Raw genomic sequence first — 8044 nt, 5'->3', positions numbered from 1 at the left:
TGGTGGATCTGTCCTGATGGTGGAACAGGACATACAAAAGGATGGTGATGGAGGAGTCTGGGAGAGTGTGGTTGATGTGTATATGGACTTTCAAAAGGCATTTGATAAAGTACCACATAATACACTTGTATTATAGAATAGAAAGCAGAGACTAATGGTGAACGGTTGTTTTTCAGACTTGAGGGAAGTATTGGGGCCACTGCTCTTTTTGATATATGTTAATGACCTGGACTTAGGTATCGAGGGTATAATTTCAAAGTTTGCAGATGTCACGAAACTCAGAAATGTAGTAAACAATGTGGAGGATAGTAACAGACTTCAGGAGGACAAAGACGGACTAGTGAAATGGGCAGACACATGGCAGATGAAATTTAATGCAGAGGAGTGTGAAGTGATGCATTTTGGTAGGAAAAATGAGGAGAGGCAATATAAATTAAATAGTACAATTTTAAAGGGAGTGCAGGAACAGAGAGACCTGGGGATGCACATACATAAATTTTTGAATGTGGCAAAGCAAGTTGAGAAGGCTGTTAAAAAAGCATATAGGATCCTGGGCTTTATTAATAGAGGCTTAGAGTACAAAAGCAAGGAAGTTATGCTAAACCTTTATAAAACACTGGTTAGGCCTCAACTGGCGTATTGTGTTCAATTCTGAGCACCACACTTTAGGAAGGATGTCAAGGCCTTAGGGAGGGTGCAGAAGAGATTTACTAGAATGGTACCAGGGATGAGGGACTTCAGTTATGTGGAGCGACTGGAGAATCTGGGGTTGTTCTCCTTAGAACAGAAAAGGTTAAGGGGAGATTTGCTAGAGGTGTTGAAAATCATGAACGACTTTGACAGAATAAATCAGAAGAAACTGTTTCCAGTGGCAGAGGACACAGATTTAAGGTGATTGGCAGAGGCGACATGAAGAAACATTTTTTTATGCAGCGAGTTGTAATGATCTGGAATGCACTGTCTGAAAGGGTGGTGGAAGCAGATTCAATAGTATCTTTCAAAAGAGAATTGGGTAAATACTTGAAGGGAAAAAAATTACAGGTCTATGGGGAAAGAGCAGGGGAATGGGACCAATTTTATTGCTCTTTCAAAAAACCAGCACAGGCACAGTGGGCCAAATGGCCTCCTCCTGTGTTGTACCTACTATGATACTATGGTTAACCACTGTAGCACACTCCATTCTTTCTAAACTAAAGGGGTCTATACCCCTGAGCTGTGCCAGTTCAACCTCCTTCAGCTGTATGGATTCCCTCCAGCTGGTCTTCTTTCTTGGATTGAGAACAATCTTCTCCTTGCCAGAATTCATTAAATCATTAAATCTTTCCCTAGGGGTTGCATCAGCCCCTGAAGAATCTCATCCCAGAGATGTCAGGGGGAAGCTATTCAAGATGTTGACTGCTGCATTTGAATATCCCAATTCCTACACTTCAATCTTTTTTTGGACCCTGGTTTTAACTGTCATACATTAAGACACTTTAGGCAGGTTTATAGTGTAACTACAGCTTTACCTCTCCTCCACCACCCTCCTCAACTCCATGGCCACCTTTTTGTTGTCTCTATCTAGCACAAGGAACCTGTTGTAACTGAGGCATGGATATAGATACAAAATAAAATCCTCTTATGAAACAGACACTTGAGTGTAAAATAAGCCAATGTCACATATGACTGTATCCTAAACAGGGCATTGACATGTAAGAGGGGCTCATTTGCTTCACTGTCCCTTTGTCTTCATCCCATGGCATCAGAGCAGAAAGAGAAGGGGCACTAGTCCCACATGTTAGAAGCTAAATATTCTTGTAGTCACTAAGCAACATGATTTCAATCATGTTCACTAGGACATGTTCACAATATTGTGCATACTAACTGTCAATAGGAAATCAAGGGAATGAAAATCAGGCAGTTCCGTGACCGGTGGGCGATCCGCTCTGCCAGATTACCACCCATACAGTGAAGGTGAAAATTTACCCCATTGGGTAACCTCTAATCAATGTTTTTTTTTATTTGTTCATGAGATGTGGGCAACGCTGGCAAGGCCAGCATTTATTGCCCACCCCTAATTGGTGGTGAGCTACCTTCTTGAACCGCTGCAGTCTGTGTGGAGAAAGTTCTCCCACAGTGGTGTTAGGTAGGGAGTTCCAGGATTTTGACCCAGCGACGATGAAGGAACGGCGATATATTTCCAAGTCGGGAGGTGTGTGATTTGGAGGGGAACGTGCAGGTGGTGGTGTTCCCATATGCCTGCTGCCCTTGTCCTTCCAGGTAGTAGAGGTCATGGCTTTGGGAGGTGCTGTCGAAGAAGCCTTTGTGAGTTGCTGCAGTGCATCCTGTAGATGGTACACACTGTAGCCACGGTGCGCCGGTAGTGAAGGGAATGACAGTTTAGGGTGGTGGATGGGGTGCCAATCAAGTGGGCTGCTTTGTCTTGGATGGTGTCAAGCTTCTTGAGAATTGTTGGTGCTGCACTCATCCAGGCAAGTGGAGAGTACTCCATCACACTCCTGACTTGTGCCTTGTAGATGGTGGAAAGGAGGTGAGTCACTCGTTGCAGAATACCCAGCCTCTGACCTGCTCTTGTCGCCACAATACTTATATGGCTAGTCCGGTTAAGTTTCTGGTCAATGGTGACCCCCAGGATGTTGATGGTGGGGGATTCGGTGATGGTAATGCTGTTGAATGTCAAGGGGAGGTGGTTAGATTCTCTCTTGTTGGAGATTGTCATTGCCTGGCACTAGTCTGGCACGAATGTTACTTGCCACTTATCAGCCCAAGCCTGGATGTTGTCCAGGCCTTGCTGCATGCGGCCACGGACTGCTTCATTATCTGAGGGGTTGTCAAATTAGAAGTCTTTTATTGCCCTATTATTTATCTTGTGTTCCTCTTTCTTGTCTATGACATGATGAGTTTTCTGTCACATTTCTAGTCTCAGTTACACTTAAGCCAAGACTTCTTTGTAGGGGTGCATATTTACACCAGTTGTCTTTAGTGCTCCTGGCACGGAACTTCATGTAATGGATGGAGAATCATGGGAGCACATGCCTGAATTACCAATATGTGTTCCCAGTGTTCAAACCTTTGAACCAGGAGTAATAAATACAAATGTTTACCTCCATGTTCCAGTAAGTTTAAATTCTGCATATATAGTCATACTGGACAATGAAATCTAATAAAAAGTAGATTGGATCTGTTCCCGATAAGGAGTGTGATTGGTGGATCTTTTTAATAATCCACATGACTGGATATTATAAATTGGTGTAAATTCAACACAAATTTTCAGCTAAAACTCGATTCTTTTTAGGATCAAATTTACTGACAGGTGGAATTCCATAAGTCTGAATATTTTTACTATTTATTATCAACATCTGCTTTCTATTGTTAAAACAGTTTTCAATCTATTTACCTAATTTGCCATCAATCCACAAGCCTTCTTGGTAAGATTCCTAAATGATATCACAGGCTCTAAAGAGGCTTTTATATTTCACTTGTGCTGCTGGGTTCCCCAAGAGCAGATTTCATATAGTTGATGGGAAGTCAAATGTAATACTGCTAAGACTTGCTAAGGCTGGCAGCCTCGTAGACGTCCTAAGATGGGACCTTCCAAGCAACTGATTTTAGTGAATCTGGGCATTTTTGCATTCAGCTTGTAACTGGTTGTGTGTGACCTGCACTTGGGAAACCTGATGGCACTAGTATGGGTCTCACACAATATAAAAGCACCCTAAGTAGCACATTTACATTGTCACTGCACTCTTCACTTTGCATTCACTGCAATTTGTTGGCATTACAAGAGAATATGGTATTCAATTGGTGAGATCAGCAGGCTGGTAGAAGGATCAGCCATGATACCGTTGACCCCTTACTAAAAGGCACTCAGTCAATTTTTTAGGAAGAACTGTATAAAGGTATGTATGCAAAGTCATGGATTGTAACATTATACTGATATTTTATAGTTGTGAAGATTAAAGGATGGTTCATGTGGGCACCTGAAGTAATCTTGAGATATCACAGTGTTGTGTCTTCTGAATGAGTTGCTGCAATGTGGGCAAATAAGGCTAATCGTTCAAAATATGATACCTTTTATGTTTTCAGCTATGTAGGAAGGTAACAATGATGAAACTGACCCCAATCACCAAGATCTTGAAGTGTAGCACCCTGCGTCAGCACCACCATTACAACCAAGCAGCATCTCACGTACATTAACTTTGAATTATCATAATAGTAGTTTTAAGGAGGAAATACAGGGTGAGTCACAAAATAAAACAGGTGAGGAATGGCAAGTAATGTTGACTAGTAAACAAGTAATGTTGACTAGCAAACTCCTGTGACTCGGCCAACGTTGTCTACCTCATACGTTGCAGGAAAGGATGCCCCAGAGCATGGTACATTGGCGAGACCATGCAGACACTGCAACAACGGATGAACGGACACCGTGCAACAATCGCCAGACAGGAGGGTTCCCTCCCAGTCGGGGAACACTTCAGCAGTCAGGGACATTCAGTCACCGATCTTCGGGTAAGCGTTCTCCAAGGTGGCCTTTGAGACACACGACAACGCAAAATCGTCGAGCAGAAATTGATAGCCAAGTTCCGCACCCATGAGGACGGCCTCAACCGGGATCTTGGGTTCATGTCACACTACACGTTACCCCACCAGCGAACAAAAGCTATCTGTTTTTTATATAATGGGTCATTTGCTGGCTTTCTCTGCCTTCCGGATGTTTCTGCCTCTCTGTTTTTTTTCCTGTTTGTTTTTTTATTGAATGTGTATTCGGGGGTTCTGTAGGTGACACCTCTCTGTCTGAACACGGTGATTGCCTTGGCAACGGGCAGTTGCAGGGGCAGTCTGTAAACACCATGTATTGTTCTATATGTATAAATGCGTAGGCTTCGAGGAGCTCCTGAACATTTACCTGACGAAGGAGGAAGCCTCCGAAAGCTTGTAGATTTCAAATAAAAATTGTTGGACTATAACTTGGTGTTGTAAAATTGTTTACAATTGTCAACCCCAGTCCATCACCGCCAACTCCACATCTTGACTAGTAAAGGAAACGTTGATCCTAGATCGAGATCCAGTAGTTACCAGCCACCATGTTTGACCTCTACGATCCATGTGCTGAGAACGAATCAGAGATACATTGAAGGGAAAACAATAGAAGCCCTGGTGTGGTTGTCATGATTATAATAGTCTCTCTTCATTCTCCACGCAAAATAAAATGGCAACTGCATGACTTGTGAGAAAAAACATGTGATGTTTTTGAAAAAAATGGCAAAAAGCATTACATTTTACATTTGCACAAAAGCACTTAAAAATAGATTTAGAGTGGAACACTAAGCAAGGAGAATGTGCTCATCTGCCTGATTCTGACTCCAGCAGTGTCAGAAAAATAAGCAGCAGACATCATACCCTAAATATAATCATAGGTGAGAGCCATTGATTGAAACTATAAAGCTGTAATGTATCTCTGATACAGGTGCCATCGACACTGTGCATGAGGGACTGACACTGCTAGAAGGCTAGAGAAAATGGTTCTGAATTTCCTTGCTATCTTTAGCACTTACGTCGTATTGCACTAAAAAGTTTGAGGAAATTTGCGTTTTAGCGCAATCTGCCTCTTATGTGCCATTTAAGTGCTAAACGTGAATTTCGTCATTCTTTTTAGCAGCTTTCACTATCCAGACACCCAAGTCCCATGGGGCTCATTGGCATAAATGTACCAATCACCTGGGGGCACAATGGATAAGAATTTCCTGCTTTTATGCCACTATTGCACATTGGGTAACTTACACCCATAGAAAATAGGCCCTGTTGCTCCCCCAGTTTCAGGTTGAAGTGTGAGGATTGAGAGCTTTAAAGAGTCCCCAAACTTTGCTTGTGGATTTCTGGCTCAATAGAACCTTTCCTTAACCTATATTTTGTAGGTTGTGCTCACTGAGGCTTGTACTCCCCCACCGCCCCCTCCAACACTGTGCTACAGTCTCACCGCACCTTACATTTTAGTACCCACCCAACTTCCCAGCCCCCCCTCCCACAATCAGAAGGACTCTGGAGAAGGTATGGCATTTCCCATGGCCATACTTCTCCATACCATCTTTATGGAGGAGGAGGAACAACAGCACATGAGACAAGGAAAATAAGGCAACACGGCAGAAGACACCAGCTCACAAGGTACTACACTCTACAATGACTTTTTTAGGCCGCACAGACCCTTCAAGCAGCTCTCGGAGGAGCTCCGTGTTAGAAGGGTGAGGTGCTCTAAGGCTGCCGTTGCACATCAGTGTGATCTTCTATGTGAAGAGCTGCAGCTTTGTTCCACTGCCAGAACTGCTCTATCTATGGTGATGATAGTGACCACTGCTCTGAATGTTTTGGCTCTGGTGCCTTCCAAGCTGCCACAGGTGATCTGTGCAACGTCAGCCAGAGAACAGTCAGGACAGCCATTCGGCAGATCATGGACAAGCTATTCAACAAAGCAATAGTGTTAATCAACTTCAGCACCACACCCACGCAGCAGAGGGAGAGAGCCAAGGAGTTCTACCAGCTAGCTGGATTCCCCAGGGTGCAGAGTACCATAAATGGTATGCACACGGCGCTGAAGGTGCTAACAGAACAGCCTTTGACTTATGTGAACAGGAAGTGGTTCCAATGTACAAACTACGATGCAAACCAGAAGATCTTGCATGTCAAAGCCCAGCATGCAGGCTGTTGCCACAATGCATTCATTCTTTAACTCTCAAAATTCCTTGCCTTCTTACACGATGACAACTGTATGAATGGATGGATCCTGGGAGACAAGGCATACGCCCTACAGACGTGGGACACGACTCCACTGCAACAACAACTGAGAACCCAGACAGATACAACCAGCTCCATTCAACAAGGCTTGCAGTTGAGGGGGCCAAAGAGGACTTGAAGAGCAGATTTCACTGCCTAGACAAATCTGGTGGAGTCCTACAGTACATGCCCCAAAGGGTAGCGTGAATTCTGATGGCATGCCGTGCCTTATAAAATATTACACTCCAGGAAGGCCAAAAGTTCAACATGGAAGTCAAGGAGCTAGTGGCACCCAAGGAAAAAGAGGTGGAGCCACAGCACCATAGGAAGATAACTATTTCGAAAAACCATCCGCAGTCTTATCATCAAGATTGCGGCCCATGGAGTAAAGAGGGCAGTAGCAACATGGATGCAGAATTGGCTAAGTGACAGGAAACAGAGAGTAGTGGTGAACGGTTGTTTTTCAGACTGTTGGGAGGTGTACAGTGGTGTTCCCCAGGGGTCAGTGCTGGGATCACTGCTTTTCTTGGTATATATTAATGACTTGGACTTGGGTGTACAGTGCACAATTTCAAAATTTGCAGATGACACAAAACTTGGAAGCGTAGGGAACAGTGAGGAGGATAGTGATAGACTTCAAGAGGATATAGACAGGCTGGTGGCATGGGCGGTCACGTGGCAGATGAAATTTAACACAGAAAAATGCGAAGTGATGCATTTCGGAAGGAAGAACGAAGAGAGGCAATATAAACTAGAGGACACAACTCTAAAAGGGGTACAGGAACAGAGAGATCTGGCACAAATCGTTGAAGGTGGCAGGGCAGGTTGAAAAAGCAGTTAAAAAAGCATACGGGATCCTGGGCTTTATAAATAAAGGCATAGAGTACAAAAGTATGCAAGTCATGATGAACCTTTATAAAACACTGGTTCGGCCACAACTAGAGTATTGTGTCCAGTTCTGGGCACTGCACTCTAGGAAAGATGTGAAGGCCTTAGAAAGGGTGCAGAAGAGATTTACTAGAATGCTTCCAGGGATGAGGGACTTTAGTTACGTGGATATACTGGAGAAGCTGGGGTTGTTCTCCTTGGAACAGAGACGGTTGCGAGGAGATTTGATAGAGGTATTCAAAATCATGAAGGGTCTGGACAGAGTAGATAGAGAGAAACTGTTCCCATTGGCGGAAGGGTCAAGAACCTGAGGACATAGATTTAAGGTGATTGGCAAAAGAACCAAAGGTGACATGAGGAAAAGTTTTTTTACACAGCGAGTGGTTAT

The 8044-nt window shown here is 43.7% G+C and overlaps 1 pseudogene; it reads left to right on the top strand.

Moving 5' to 3' along the window:
• Positions 1-6050: 6050 nt before the first annotated feature.
• On the top strand, positions 6051-7197 carry LOC137308272 (putative nuclease HARBI1; annotated as a pseudogene).
• The last annotated feature ends 847 nt before the right edge of the window (positions 7198-8044 follow it).

The sequence above is a fragment of the Heptranchias perlo genome, chromosome 3 (genome assembly GCF_035084215.1).
Source record: "Heptranchias perlo isolate sHepPer1 chromosome 3, sHepPer1.hap1, whole genome shotgun sequence".
Taxonomy (NCBI): Eukaryota; Metazoa; Chordata; class Chondrichthyes; order Hexanchiformes; family Hexanchidae; genus Heptranchias; species Heptranchias perlo.
The sequence above is the reverse complement of the archived record's forward strand: the minus strand, read 5'-3'. Positions and strand labels throughout refer to the sequence as shown.